Source organism: Canis aureus, chromosome 26 (assembly GCF_053574225.1).
Source record: "Canis aureus isolate CA01 chromosome 26, VMU_Caureus_v.1.0, whole genome shotgun sequence".
Taxonomy (NCBI): Eukaryota; Metazoa; Chordata; class Mammalia; order Carnivora; family Canidae; genus Canis; species Canis aureus.
The window spans coordinates 13161383-13176823 of NC_135636.1; the positions used below are offsets into that span (position 1 = coordinate 13161383).

At 35.2% G+C, this 15441-nt stretch overlaps 1 protein-coding gene and 1 long non-coding RNA gene across 9 annotated transcripts in view; both read right to left on the minus strand.

Annotated features, from left to right (window-relative positions):
- The window catches only part of MACROD2 (mono-ADP ribosylhydrolase 2), a 1919734-nt gene that overhangs the window by 976884 nt on the left and 927409 nt on the right, over positions 1–15441 (minus strand). The gene's annotated exons all lie outside the window — the stretch shown is intronic.
- The window catches only part of LOC144297915 (uncharacterized), a 59326-nt gene that overhangs the window by 27870 nt on the left and 16015 nt on the right, over positions 1–15441 (minus strand). For all 5 annotated transcript variants that reach the window (XR_013364848.1, XR_013364846.1, XR_013364844.1 and 2 more), the window contains exon 3: positions 14222–14404. This is a non-coding gene — a long non-coding RNA (uncharacterized LOC144297915). The remainder of the gene's footprint in view (positions 1–14221; positions 14405–15441) is intronic.

Consider the following 15441-nt stretch of genomic DNA (forward strand, 5'->3'; position numbering starts at 1 on the left):
AGATAATAGATAGATCGATAGATAGATAGATAGATAGATAGATAGATAGATAGATAGATGATAGATAGATAGATTATGTTTCCAGTTCTGTTTGCCACTGAATCTTGACTAATGTAGCAGTGTCTACTAGCTGAAATTCCAAGTTGTCCTTCTTGCACTAACCTCACTTATGATGTACTATTATTTCTAGACTCTAAAGTTGAACCAGAGTATAATGTATGACAAGGCAATCTGAGTAAAAATTTTCCTAGTTTCTTATAATTTCCCCTAATCTTCTAAAAGGGTCTTATCCATATTTACTTTGACAACATTTTTTGAAAGCAACTGGCTTTCATCAAAGTTTTGCAGCATCTTACATCTTAGATTTATTTTCATAGAGACAACAACTCTCTTTGTTTGCCTAACACTAAACCAATTGGGATAAACAGGTTTGAGGGAAAACTGACTCTTAATAATTGAACATTGCAGTTTATAGGAGCAAAGCACTCAGCCTTTCTAAAGAGTAGCCAGCCAGTGCAAGATCAACATGCCATGAACATAGCAAAAACATTTTACAGAGATAATAGAAGGCATGTTTATTCTGTTGACTCTGTTAGGTGATGATAATTTCCCAAACTTTTCCTGAACCAATCTTACAGTTCTTTTGTTTTATTTGTGTGTCTTTCTTAAAGATTGAAAATATTTTTTTATAAAACACCTAGTACAGCACCCAGAATAACCATAGGCACTGAATGAATATAACTATTATGTTTATGGAAATAATGAATTTAGGCTAGAGATGATATATAAGGTCTCTGTATTGCAAAAGATTGTAGTAATTGTATGAGGCCAAATTATTTATTCTAATCAAGCTCTTTGAGTCAAATATTATTCAGGGAATCTGTATCAACAGATTACACAATTATCAACCAAAACACTGTAGCTCAAATTGGTTGAACAAGGAACTAGCCAGTTATCAAAACAGCCCTTACGGAATAGAAGTTTGATTGATAGGGTGGCTGGACTGAGCAGAGCACAAATTGTGGGGATGTCTGGGGGCTAGGATGGTTCCATAATACAAGAGCTACCATAGGTGGGGCTAAATTCTAGCCAAAGCTGGGAAAGTACTTAAAGATAGACGAACCAGGGGCTAAAGGAGACAGACTTCCACTATCGCATCAAAGCCAGATGTAAGGCATGTGAGTGTCACTTTCACATTAACTAAAATTCACTCTTAGAGAATTAAAATGTATGGTATGCACCAGAGCTCTCCAACAACAAGAATATTCAATTAAGTAGAACATACCATTCCTTTGCCATGTGAGATAAGGTGGAGTTTGCTGTTCTTACACTCACAAACTCCCACTTGAGCAAGTCTGTACACAAGACATTTGGAAGTTCCCATGAAACAAACAGACGCCTTGGGCTTCTGCAGGTGAATTTAATCATTACCATATTATTACAATGATGAAAGACATGCTGGAAATTGTATTCCTTAGAGCCAACCACAGTTATAGGAAATTCCTGTCTCTTCTACTCTGTCAATAACATCTGCCATAAGATACTGAGGGGTTTACCTTTGGCAGAAGCTTTTTCCACAATTGTTTTTATGTTTGAAGGTGGTTATTTTATTTAGCAAAACAGCCAGGAGGTCTTTGGAGCTTCCCATCTCATTAGTTAAACCGATACTTCATTACATCATTCATATCTAGATTTTTATCACAAATGAATACATTGTTCTTCCATCCAGAAAGACAAAATAACTTTCAAATAGTGATCCTAACTTCCTCTGTACTCTTCACAATTCTATAACTTTGGGGGGACACCGCCTAAAGGGAAGTTCTGAAGAGAATGTAGGAATTAAGCATTTCTTCTCCCAAGTCTACAAAGTTGCATATCCCAGAGTGAGTGCTTATGAGGTTATTCAGGGAAATGGAACACTGGGACCTTTACTGCCTCTGTTGGTGAATAAAACACATTTAACAGTAAGTAGTTTGAATAAAAATCCATTCAGAAATCCCAGAGAATACAGTTTCCATTTATCACAACCAAAGGGCTCTAGAATCAATGACAGTTTATTCACTTATGTGCCTTCCTTGTGGCTGCACCATAGTTTGGAGGTGGAAAAACAAGTGGCTGTCGCTGTTATTTAATCTGAAGCTAAAGTAAGATTGCCTTCAGTGACAAAAGAAATAAAATAATATGTGGATGTGTGTGTGTTTGTATGTAAAGAGCTAGCTAACTAGTTGATAGTATATTCATTTAAGAAGACTAACTGCTTCATTAGTGTAATTAAAGATATGTTTAAAAAGGATGTTGAAACTACTAGTTAATGAGAAATTCCCCATCATTCTCACACTTCCATGACAGTACTTCCTTTAGAAGTTGACTGTGAGATAGTTTTATGACTTGTTTTTACTTCTTGTGACTTGGTTAAAGTGAAGCCCAGGTAGATAAGGATAACAAAAAGAGGAGGGGGACTCATTATTTCTCAATTATTTCCTGTGGCCATAAGAAAAATGTCAGCAAAGCCTCCATTCTCTGAAATTCAACTACACCAATTATTCCTATTACTATTAGAGTTGTTTAATAACTAATCTAGTGATTTGTTTGTTTGTTTGTTTGTTTTTTCCCAGACCAGAGGCTGCTTGGCAAAAGGAAACATGTTTGTTCAGCTTAGTAACCCTAGGAACCCACATGGGGTATGAGGCCTAGATGGCACCTAGTAAATACTATTTTATTAGTGAAGAAATACATGAATGCATTTTGTATTTAGTATTGTTTCATACCCTTTTATATAAACTGTGTGTCCTATTTCCCCTATGTTGGAAGGCTGAGGTTCACAGGTCCACACCATAAATAGCCCTTAGAAAGTATTCTGTTTGGTGCATGGTGATTGCAATAGTGCTTGTTATTTTCTAACTGGATTGGTTTTGAAATTGGAAGATTTCATGTTTGTTTGTTTGAGAGAGAGATATTTTAAGTTTCTTTTGAAAAATCAAGATTTCATAGCAATAGAGTACCCAAATTCCTGCAATACTATATCAGTTGGAACTGAGTAGAGCCAGTCATGTTCAGAAAATGCCAGTTTAAGACCACACCTCATGGTCTTCAGGACATTGAGGCAAATTATCAGGCTCCATTTATAATGGCACACCCTTTCTTGTTTGTCTTACCCCAGGACCACTTTGCTCTTTTAGATTATGTCCGTGGTCCTTTTAGGCCTTCGAGTTTGTACCCACATTAAACCTAGACATATTTTTCTTTTCCCATTTTGTGTATGCACCAGAAAATGAGTAAATATTGGTTGATAATGATCATTGATGATAATGATATGAAAACCAACCAATAAGATAATATGTCCTAGACGTCACTCCTCAAAAAATAAATCCCACTAGAAAAACTCAAGTTTTCAGTTCTCAGACTTTTGTTTTCAAATTAATTTAGTCAAACTGAACATAGACAAAGCATGTTGCATTGAACTACAAGCCAATGAGAAATTAATAACAATAATAGTGTATTTTAAGTAAATATTAAAATGTAATTAAACATGGAGAGTTTGACTCTGGATTTGACCATTTGTCCCTAAACATTTAAGAAGGAACATGGACAAATGTCCACTCTAGCCAACAGAGCAGACAACAAATAAGAAGAAGCAGAGTGCTGCACTACTTTCTTCTCTTATCCCTCAGATAGTGGCTCTTAAAATGAAGGCGAAAAATTGAAGACCCAGATACAGAGTCCCTGAGTAATTGAGTGTTGAGTGAACTGCCCTCAGACAAAAGCACTTTTAGAGGTGATCTGGTAGTTTATCAAATGAACATTTACTCACTGACAGCTGTAGTACTCAGAGTGTTCTGGGTTTCTCTCTTTCCCAAACACCCATTTTCTATAGCTGTTGAGACATTTTACTGGCTATCAATCTAACTCTGTGTGTCCAGAATCCTGCCATTATTCCCCAGATCATAGATGTACAAGATATCGTAATCTACAGCATTTACCAGACTTTTCATATCTTCTCACTCTGCAATAGTTTTTGCTAGGGCCTGATGAAGGGAAAATCGTGGTATAGTACAGTGAAGGCAAAGTTTGGTATTGTTTGGCCCTATACACATCTATAATTAAAGTACAGCCTAAATCAAAATTATTTTTTTGAATTATCTCTTTTGAAATTATTAAGGTATTATAAGCATGTAGAAACACATAGAGAATAACCTGTGTATTTGCCGCCCATCTATATTAAATTTTAATATGCTGCTATATTGACTTTGGAAGTATTCATTCAAATGTAATGCACATACAACAAAGTAGACAAATCTTAAGTTGTATGGCTAGGTGAATGTCTACAAAAGGAACAACGTCCTGTACCACCCCCCAAGAACAAACTATGGAACATGACCCAAATTCCAGAACCCTTGTTTATACCTATTCCCAATCATTTTTAAGAGATCTTAATAGTGGGGAATATAAGTCCACCAAGTTTGTTCCTTTCAAAACTTTCTTGCAATTTTGGGTTCTTAATTTCCTTATTTTTTTTTTAGACTCATCTTGCTACATCACACACACGCGCGCGCTCACACACACACACACACACCACATATACACACATTCACCAAAGTTAGGTGCTGAAAATTTTTATTTACTGCACTAAAGATCACCTTGGATCTGTCTTTTAATTTACTGAACATGGCATATCTTTCCATTAATTTATGTCTTACTTTATTTCTCTAAGTAATGTTTTGAATTTTGTATGTAGAGGTCTCTTTTTTTTTTTTTAAGATTTTTATTTATTCATGAGAGACACAGAGAGAGGCAGAGACCTAGGCAGAGGGAGAAGTAGTCTCCCTCTTCAGGGAGCCTGATGCAGGACTTGATCCCCAGGATCACAACCTGAGCCAAAGGCAGATGCTCAACTACTGAGTCACCCAGGTGCCCTTTGTAGAGGTCTTGTATGCATTTTGTTGAATTCCTAGGAATCTGATAATTCCCCCAAATTTGATATTTTCTGAAGTTATAAATTGCATAATATTTTCTTCTTTAAAACATATATACACATATATATCTACATATAAAACATATATACATATATATGTATTTTAAATTTTTATGGGCTTAATTTTTTTTTAATTTTTATTTATTTATGATAGTCACACACACACACACACACACACACAGAGGCAGAGACACAGGCAGAGGGAGAAGCAGACTCCATGCACCGGGAGCCCGACGTGGGATTCGATCCCGGGTCTCCAGAATCACGCCCTGGGCTAAAGGCAGGCGCCAAACTGCTACACCACCCAGGGATCCCCAACTGGCTTAATTTTTAAGCTATTTTTAAATTTTATTTTGTTCTTTGACAAATAAAAATTGTATTAAAGGTATATAACATGATGATTTTATATACTTACAAGCTGTGAAATGATAACTACAATCAAGTTAATTAACATGTCTATCATCTAACATAGTTAAGAACACTTAAGATTCATTCTCACTAGGACACCTTGGGTAGCTCAATTGGTTAAACATCTACCTTCTGCTCAGGTCATGATTTTGAAGTCCTGGGATCGAGCCCTGCCTCAGGCTCCTTGCTCAGTGTATAGTCTGCTTCTCCCTCTCTCTCTACCCCTCCTTACTGCTCCTGTTCTCTCTCTCTCTCTCTCTCTCTCTCTCTCAAATAAATAATATTTAAAATAAAATATTCTTAAAAAGATTCATTCTCAGCAAACTCCAGGTATACAGTATAATACCTCTTATCACAGTCGCCATGCTATATATTATATCCCCAGAATTTACAAACTTGTACCCTTTGACCAACATCCCCCCATTTACCCCACCCCCATTCCTTGGCAACCACTATTCTATTCTCTGTGTCTATGAGTTTGACTTGTTTAGGTTTCAAATATGAGATCACATAGTATTTATTTCTGTCTGGTTTATTTCACCTAGCATAATTTTTTCCAGATTCAACCATGTTGTCAAAAATGGCACGATTTCCTCATTTTTACAGCTGAATAAGATTCCATTATAGAAAGATAGATGATGGATACATAGATACCTATAGATACAGATCACAATTTCTTTATCCATTCATCCATTGATAGATACTTTCCATATCTCAGCTATTGTAATAATGCTACAATGAACATGGGAGTGAAAATATTTCTTCAAAACACTGATTCTACTTTCTTTGGATATGCACCCAGAAGTGGAATTGCTAGATCATATGGTAGTATTACCTTTAGTTTTCTGAGGAACTCTATACTGTTTCTATAATGTCTATACCAATTTACAACCCCAACAACAGTGTTTAAGTAAAGATATCTAGTATAATCAAGATACCTAGATGTCTTCTTTGTGGGAAAGCTTTAGATGATAGTTTAAATTTCTTTTAAAAATTTTAAGTCAATATTTTAAGCCAAAGGAATTTGTGAACTTAAAAAAATATTCAAATATATTAGCATAAAGTTGTACATATATGTTTTCATGATCATTTCAAAATATTTTTTTTTATGTCCACTGTGATATTTTAACTCCATGATTATTTAGGTCATTTCTTGTTGCTAAATATTTAGATATTTTTTAATTTAACATTTTGTTATTAATATCTAGCTTAAATCCACTATCAGAGAATACATTCTCTATGAGTTTTTGAAGTATTACATATATATGAATTTAAACCTTTGAGATTTAATAAGCTTTACATGCCTATTTGATACTTTTTTCAATTAATCTATTTTCTGTCTAACTTCTTTTCCATAAAATTGTCTTTAAAAAACTTTAATTCCTCTTATAACTTAGCAAATAATTAGTCTCATTTTTTATTTGTAAATATGAATCTGTAGGATGGGTAAAATCCAAACAAAAATGATAGCTGATGTTTCATTTTTTAATCTCTCAAATTATTTTACAACTTAATATTGATTTGTCAAGTGTGTTTTGTGTGTATAGCTGACTATTAAAGGGCCATACACAGTATATATTGAAAAATAAATATTGTTATGCAATTTTAAGATTCATTAAGTATTTGGTTCATAATCAGAGAATTCTCATTTGAAAAAAAAAGTCTGAATCAAAGAGAAACAGTGTTTGGATTACTAATTAGATTCATTGCCTAGAAAGATTATAATCTACATAGGTAAAATAACTGTCAATAGCATTTTTCCACTAGGTTCAAATTATGAGAACTACCCTGGGTAGACCCATGAGAGATACAACTGGGCTTCTCCTTCTCTGTTCCTCCATATCTATTCCCATACTTCTCTGCCCTGTTTTTGCCTGGAAGGAAGTAGGAAGTTGACCCCCTACCTACTGTTTCAGCTGGCACCCTTGCCATCTATCTGGCTTCCAATTAGGTGAATGTAACAAGAGGTCCTAGTAAAACAGGCGGTGGGAAGAGAGATGAAGAATGTTTTTCCTCCCCTAACTCTTCCCTGACCATGATTTTGACAGTAGTTACAACCCTCAAAGGTGACAACTCCCGTCAGGCATTCCTTCTATTTGTGAAAATCCTGGAACTTTCTTTTGTTCTTTTATTCATTCAATTGAGTATCAACAATATTTAGTAGATATACTAAGTGTTATTTAAAAAATTACACGTATATATGCATATATACATCTATATTCTATGTATGTATACATATACGTGCATGCATGTATTTATATGTGTATATGTGTATGTATCCTCTTATTTAATTCCTAATACAACTCTTGGATGGCCTCTCACTACCTATAGTGAAGACATCATACCTGATGTCTACTTGAAGATTCAACAAGGATATTTTCTTTTTTGAAGATTTAGATGCAATTAAACTTTGAAGGCTAACTCATATTTTAATCACCTTGAAAGCCAACTTAAAAAAAAAAAAAAAAAAAAAAAAAACCTTCCTAAGTGAATTCTGGATCCCTTGAAAAAGCAAATAATTCTTTCATAAAGATTAATTCCACCTTAATTTATCTGTTTTCTGAGTTAAAATTTGTGTATTCAGCTTTTCTTTTAGATTTTAAAGTTCAATCTGTACAAAAAATATATATCTTACAAAGCCTTCATTTAAGCTGTCAGTTAAGGAAATAAGTCTTCGATTGTCTACAGTCTAGAACATTTAGTTGTTGTTTTACAGGTGACTTATACTGCTTCAGATTTTTTTTCTTATTAAATATCACAACATTTATTTTCTATTATCCTGAGTGGCATGACAGTAAATCTGTGAAGTTTAAGCATAATATGAACATGAATTAATTTTAATTTATAATTTTACTATCTCCAACTACATAGGTGACAAAATGTTTTTGTGAGACAGAATTTTCTGATCAGTATCACATAAAGACATGTGGAAATTAAATCTTATTTATTGCACACAAGCCATATAGTCTCATAGTTGAATATTCAACTGGTTGTCATTAAAAGTTCACCCAAAGGGTCATACTTCTATAAAGTTTGAGGTTCATTGACCTAAATATAGTAGTAAAGTCCTCTCCCTCATACAATTTTTGTTGTTTTTGTCTTAAAAAAAAAAAAAATAGAAAAAAAACTACCATAGCAGATAACATCTGGTTGCTTGTAATCTGAATTCATCTAAAATCCCAATGTAAACAAGTTCACCAATAGCAAGGGGCAGTTAAACATTCCACTGGCTTTAGATAATTGAAACCATCTTCCAAAAAAGTACCTTCAATTACTGGACTCCAAGAAAGAAACAGCTCTGGCAAAGTACCAGAAAGAGGAAAAAAAAGTACAAGAAAGAGCTGGGGGGGAGTGGGGGGTAGGGGTAGGGTTAGAAAGAAAGAAAAAGAGAATGCAAGTCTATTTTCCAGAATACAATTGAAGATCGTTAAATATTCTACAGTATTTGTAAGACAGAATAGTTCATGTCATGCCCACCCAAAAGTTATTTTTAATGGGAGCACAGGATTAGAACCTAGAAAGCTCTGTCATTTGCATTTATTGCAGATTCTTCCTTTCAAGAAGTAATATCTCTAAAACATCATAAGGAGTTTTTTTTAAATCTGATTTTCAAAGAAATTCAAAGAAACTTCACAATTTCCCAGTTCTTAACATTTTTTAAAAATTTCTTGTAACTTGCAAGTATGCATGTAAATCATTACTTGCATATATTTAAGTATATACATTTGGCTTTTGGAATTATAAACTAGATGCATGCCTAAAAATTTACAATTCTTCTGGTTTATGACATATATTGCAGTAAAGGTATAATAGCCTTCTTTTGAAAGGGTTATCAAATCATTTCATCTTTTTAGTCTTTTCCATAACATCTAATCTCTGAGAACAATGGGACAAAAGATTTACTTAAATCCTCATACCTCTGAAAGGCTACATGGAATCAGGGAAAATGTATAACATTACTTTGGGTTAATCATATACTGCAACATTCAACTAGTCAATTGTTATGTCAACCTACTGCATTAGTGTATTATCAATGATAATAAAGTTTTGATAATAATTTGACCCATCTGCAAGTGATAAAAATAAAATAATAAAGCAATTGATTTTTTTGTGCTAGACACCCAAGTCAGCTTACTTCTTATTGAAATGTCAGGACAATATGTATTTTAACAGGCTTCTAGACAGATGCATCACAACACTTAAATTCTATAGAGACACCATTGTGTTTTATTTACTTTGTAAGCAAGATCATTAAACCAGTTCTGACACAGTGCTGCAAGCTTCCTATGAAGAATGTTGCAAATGGGAAATTTATATTTTAAGAAAAGATTTCACTTCAACAAAGTGATCCTAAAGCCATTTATCTAGAAATAAATGTATTATTTTCTCTATTGCATAGCTTCAAAGAAATTTTAGATATAAAACAAAATCAAGAACAAAACCCAAAAACATTGGCTACTAAATTTAACACAGCTTTTACCATAATTTGTGATTATGTGTGTATCTGTTAACCTGTCTCTGTCTCCCCTTTCCCTGATCCAATATGGCAGAGATCTTGAACACTTTGTACATAGGAATGCATTCTTTTTTTTTTCTTTGTTATTTGTGATAGTCACAGAGAGAGAGAGAGAGAGAGGCAGAGACACAGGCAGAGGGAGAAGCAGGCTCCATGCACCGGGAGCCTGATGTGGGATTCGATCCCGGGTCTCCAGGATCACGCCCTGGGCCAAAGGCAGGCACCAAACCGCTGCGCCACCCAGGGATCCCCAGGAATGCATTCTTCAAAAGAAAGAAGAAGACTTGATAACTAATAGGAACTCAATAAGTGTCTTTTTTTTTTTTTTTTTTAAGATTTATTTATGAGAGAGAGAGAGCACACTGGCATGCTCATGAGTGGAGGGAAGGACAGGGGAAGAGGGAGAGAGAGAATCTGAAGCAGACTGCCCACTGAGTGAGGAGCCTGCCGTGAGTCTCTATCTCAGGACCCATGAGATCATGACCTGAGCCGAAATCACCATTTGGGCACTTAACTGACTGAACGAAACCGGTGCCTCAGAAACTCAATAAATGTCTAATGGATGAATAGATGAAGGAGTAGATGGTCATAGTTGTAACCATTTTGATCCAAATTGTTCCAATTTATTTTATTCCCTGCATATTTGTAGACTTGAAGCATTAATTAAAGGAGTACAAATAGGATAACTGAGTCCCAATCCACTCCATACCCAAACAAGTCCAAACTCCATTCCACTGCCAACTAAAAATTTTTACCTTACTTTGCCTTACCCTTTACAGGCCTATCTTCCCCCCAAAACTTGGATCTATTTTGAAAAAGAACTTGATTTTCAGTCTGCATCAAATCCCTTCCTAAAGTAGGCAATCCAACAGGTAATAATTTAATAAATTAAATTGAAGACTGGAGATAAGGTCTTTTGAGCTGAGAGGCAGTAGGGGCATTATGTCTTTGTAAGCTTTAGTTTGCTTCTTGCAAAGTACACAAGGTAAATTCCTAAGGTCTATCTTTCAAGGAAGTTTGACAAAAATTAAGGCTTAGATATATTCAGTGTGGAGGTTGAGAACTTTCTTTACAATAACATTTAGATGGAGTCTACCCAAGAACTGGATATCTGTTTGATGTTTAGCCTTTTTTTTTTTTTTTTTTTTTTTTTTTTTTTTTTTTTTATGATGCAATGTTGCTTTTATGTTATCAGTGATTCCAGGGTGAGGGACTCCTACCCATGTACAGCCAGTGAGCAAACATCCAGGGAATCAGTTAAATAAAACTTTTTTCACTTTGTTTGTACTGATATCATTCAAGGTTTAAGAAGGACTGAGAAAAGCAGAAGGTGTCTGAAGTCATTTCCCTTGTTTGGAAGGCCACCAAAAGCAGCAGCAGGCCCAGTCAGCTGTGTACAGGGCAAGGAGCTACTTTTACTGTGGCCTGAGGAATTTCACACTCAAACTGGATAAATATGAGGAAAAGGCCAATCTCACTGAAAGGTACAGAATCCTGCCCTTTCTTAATCTCTCTTACTGGCTACTTAAAAAAAAAAAAAAAAAAAAAAATCATTCACCCAGTTTCTACTTCTATAAACACTTAGAACCTTCTTTTGTGTGCCTGATCAAGAATCCTGGGCAAAAAAAGAAAAAAAGAATCCTGGGTAATCTCAGTGATGGTTATGTTCCTAGGCTCAATCACCCCACCTGCTCTGTGATATAAGGGGATCCTAGAGCAAAGCAGGAGTAAGAGGAGATCCTCTTTTTTTTTTTTTTTTTCCCAAAACCTTTCATTGAGCCCCTCCCGCCTTGTCCCAGCTAAAGGCTGCTAGAGTTCCAGACTATTGATGTTACTCTACACATTAAAGTTAAGGAACACTGTTCCCAGTTCCCGTGGTCCTTGCAGAAACAAGGGCCTTTTGTGGGTTTTTTCAGCAAAGATCCAGGCCCTGATAGAGTTGACCCCTTGTCTCCAAAGCTATCTGAATATAGCAGGCTGGCAAGTCTGCAAGTTACAAAATAAACATCCTCTGCTTCTTAACTCCCTTACATTGTGTTCTTCTTCTTTAGCATTATTCAAGCCACATCCTTCCCAGAGGTCTAAATTCACATTTTAAAAAATCTGCTATGAACTCTCAGGCTCATCACATTTCCAAAACTCTTTTATTGACATAGGGAAGCTGGCTCCTCTCTGAAGTCTAGGATTTATGGCAGCAAGTGAAACCCCAGACACACTGATGGAAACCCGTGAAGTAGTTTAACTTTCTGCCTCACCTAACCCATCAGCTGTGTATCAAAACTGACTCAAACTGAGAATTACTTTATTGATGTTTTATTTTTTAAAAGATTTATTTATTTGAGAGAGAGGGAGCATGAGAGGGCAGGGTAAAAGGAGACGGAGAGAATCTCAAGCAGACTCAATACTGAGCACAGAGCCGGACACAGTGCTCCATCTCATGACTATGAGATCATGACCATGAGATCATGACCATGAGATCACAACCTGAGCTGAAACCAAGAGTTGAACCAATTGCACCATGCAGGCATTTTAAATCACTGATAATCATTTTAAATCACTGATTTTGGATAAAATTGGTTATAGCTGTGATCACAGCTCATTATGATCTCCTGAGAATATCATTCCTTTTAAAGTTGTTAATCATATCCAAATCAACATTGAGATGAATTTCCTTCACCCAGAATATTTCTCTGTTCTTAAAACATTGTCAGGTTGGTCCACTGATTATTCCATTATATGAAATTTTCATATAAAAAAATTGATCTTCATCCAAAAGAGCAATATATAAAAATAACTGGGATTTTTCCAAAAGACTAAATTCTATATGTTACCATAAGGGACTATTTTTTTAAGTTATGTAATTAACATACACACACATAAACACATATATCTTGACACTACTTTGCACATAGTAAGCAGTCACAGAATGCTTACTGATGAATTCACCTGTATAAGCTGTGCTTTTATTTTAATAAATACAATCTTATCTTCTCCTTCTTCAAATCTATGAGGACTTTATTATTTTCTACAAATGCATACTCCCATGTGAAAAATCACAGAATTATTTAGAATCATATCAATATTAAAGGGTATTTTTAAATGTCTTGAAGAATTCTGGACATAGATGTTTTAAATGAAATTTTAAAAATAAAACACATGTCCCTTGTATTCTATCAGTTTCCTATGAAAGGAAGTTATATTTGAAAATGAGCTCTGGTAGGTAGTTTTCAAGCCAGCATTGTTGTTGGATGTGTACCTTTTAAAAGTGAGCTCCTGTGCAGAGAATGGCCAGTGCAAATCCTGGGTGTGGGGACTGACAGGCCACTTAGATATACCAAATCCTCAGTTTTCTGTCTGTGGTAAAATAAATTCTATCTTCAGATACAAGCATTGCATGAAGCATCAATGTGACTTGAAGATGCAGTTTCCTCCAGGAGCTTCTGAAGAAGCTCTTCCTTTTGGGGGTGGGGGGTGTTCACAAAGACATCAGTAAGTAAATTAAAATCAGAGAATTTAAACCCCATCTTGGGAAAGACTTTAGCTGTCTTGCCTCATTACCATAAATTCAGGGGGATGAGTATATGATATTTGTAAAGTCTAACTTTTGGATAATACTCCTCAAGATCTTCTACATTAATAGATCTTTCTATTTCTAGGGATAGGAGTCACGGGAGCCACTTCCGGAACATATGGGGAGAAGGTCATTTTCTACTTCTCCCAGTTGCAGAGCTTTACTCTGAAGACTTCGTTCTTCCTGAATTCAGGCTAGCAATGAATCAATTTCTGAAACTTCTGCTCATGAGATGCTACCATGTATCTTAAGTCCTGACCATGAATGAATCCTATTAAAAGCATTCTGAAGATTTATATAACTTGGGATCTCACACAACTCTAGCACATATCATTCAATACATATTTGACAAGTTAGTGAAATGAGGAAATGGTGCAAAAACTATAAAATGTGTCTACAGAGTAAACTAAATTTTGTTATTTTGCAACATATTCCACAGCATCATCTCCTTTGGAAGTGTCCATTTCAGAGGCTGGAAAACATTTAACACATCTCTGATCAACCGATTTTTGGAAATGCCTTCAGACTCTGTAATTTATTCTTCAAAACCTCTGGAATAGTGATTTTTAAAATTTCACACTGAAGACCCATATGATTTTTCAGAAAAGTATGAAAGAACTCAGAGCCATGACTAGGGAGAATAAGTATATGAACAAGTTATCTAATAATAATGACAGCAACAATGTTAATACTAATAATAGGTAACTCCTTTTAAATCCTCACTAGTTGATAAGGACAAGGTTAAGTTCTTCACCTTTCATCCTCAAGGCAGGCTTCTTAGCAGGTTTGATTATGACCCCACTGCAAAGATGAGAAAGTTGAGGCACTTAGAAGGTGAAACAGTTGCCACAAATTGGATGTTAGATTTGAGACTCACAAGTACTTCTGCAAACAGCTGGAAATACTGCTACTCCTAAGAATTAAAAATGAGGTGGGACTAGAAAAGAAAAGAAAATTAATGTTTTTCTTTTGGCTTTTAAATAGACCAAAAGAATTCCAAAATTCTTTAGAAAATGACAGTTTCAGAGGAATGGAATATTTAACTGTTTGTGGTTAAGGATACTACCCCTTGTTTTTATGCAGGAATCTTGGGTGGATGTGTTGAAGACTCAGTTCCATCCTTTAATATAGCCATACTATCTAAAAGGATCACAGGGTCCTAAGAAAAACTTAGTACCAACTCATATTTTACATATTTGTAGGCCATACAATTTTTGTGCCATTGAACAAGGATTTGGTTTTGTGGTTTCCTGAGATTCAGAGTTGGTGATGAGGGGGGAAGTGAGCCTAAAACATCGAGCAAAGGCCACTTGGCTAAGGTGAGCCTAGATGCTCCCCCAACTTCTCCTTCTTCCTTCCAACCCTCCCCCTGCGTCAGAAAAGCTCCACTTTTAGCTGATTTAGTTTATGTTTGGGGGCTCAGAATAAGATTTTTTTTAATGCCTTTTTTGTTTTCAAAGGCTTCTGGGACCCTTTCTATAAACACCTAAGTTGAAGAATCATTTGTGAAACACACCTTTTTATTTGCCTAAATGTTAGCCTCTTTTGCTAATTCTTTTGCTAACTTGACTTAAGAGCTCTAGCACTTAGAAAGGCATCTAAGTTATTTGCCTAACATGTGATTTGAATGCTTCAGAAAGATAAAGTCTATAATTAAGGGATTGCCTAACAATGGATCTACAGGAACTGAAGGGCATTTCCCGTGAAAGTGTACAACCACAGGGAACCTCAGGTGAGCTACATTGCATTCAACACTTGTCATACACTAGGGACATTCATTAACTTTAATTAGGGCCATGAAGAGACGCCTGAAGAAAAAGGAAATACTCATTTTAAGATAACATTTTAAGATAACATTTTAAGATGGTCACTCCCTTATTTCTTCCTGAAGTCTAGACCAAGAAAGGGAATTTTTTTCTTGACCTTTATTTAAACAGGCAACCAGGAGAGAACAGCCATTCAGACTGGGCCAGG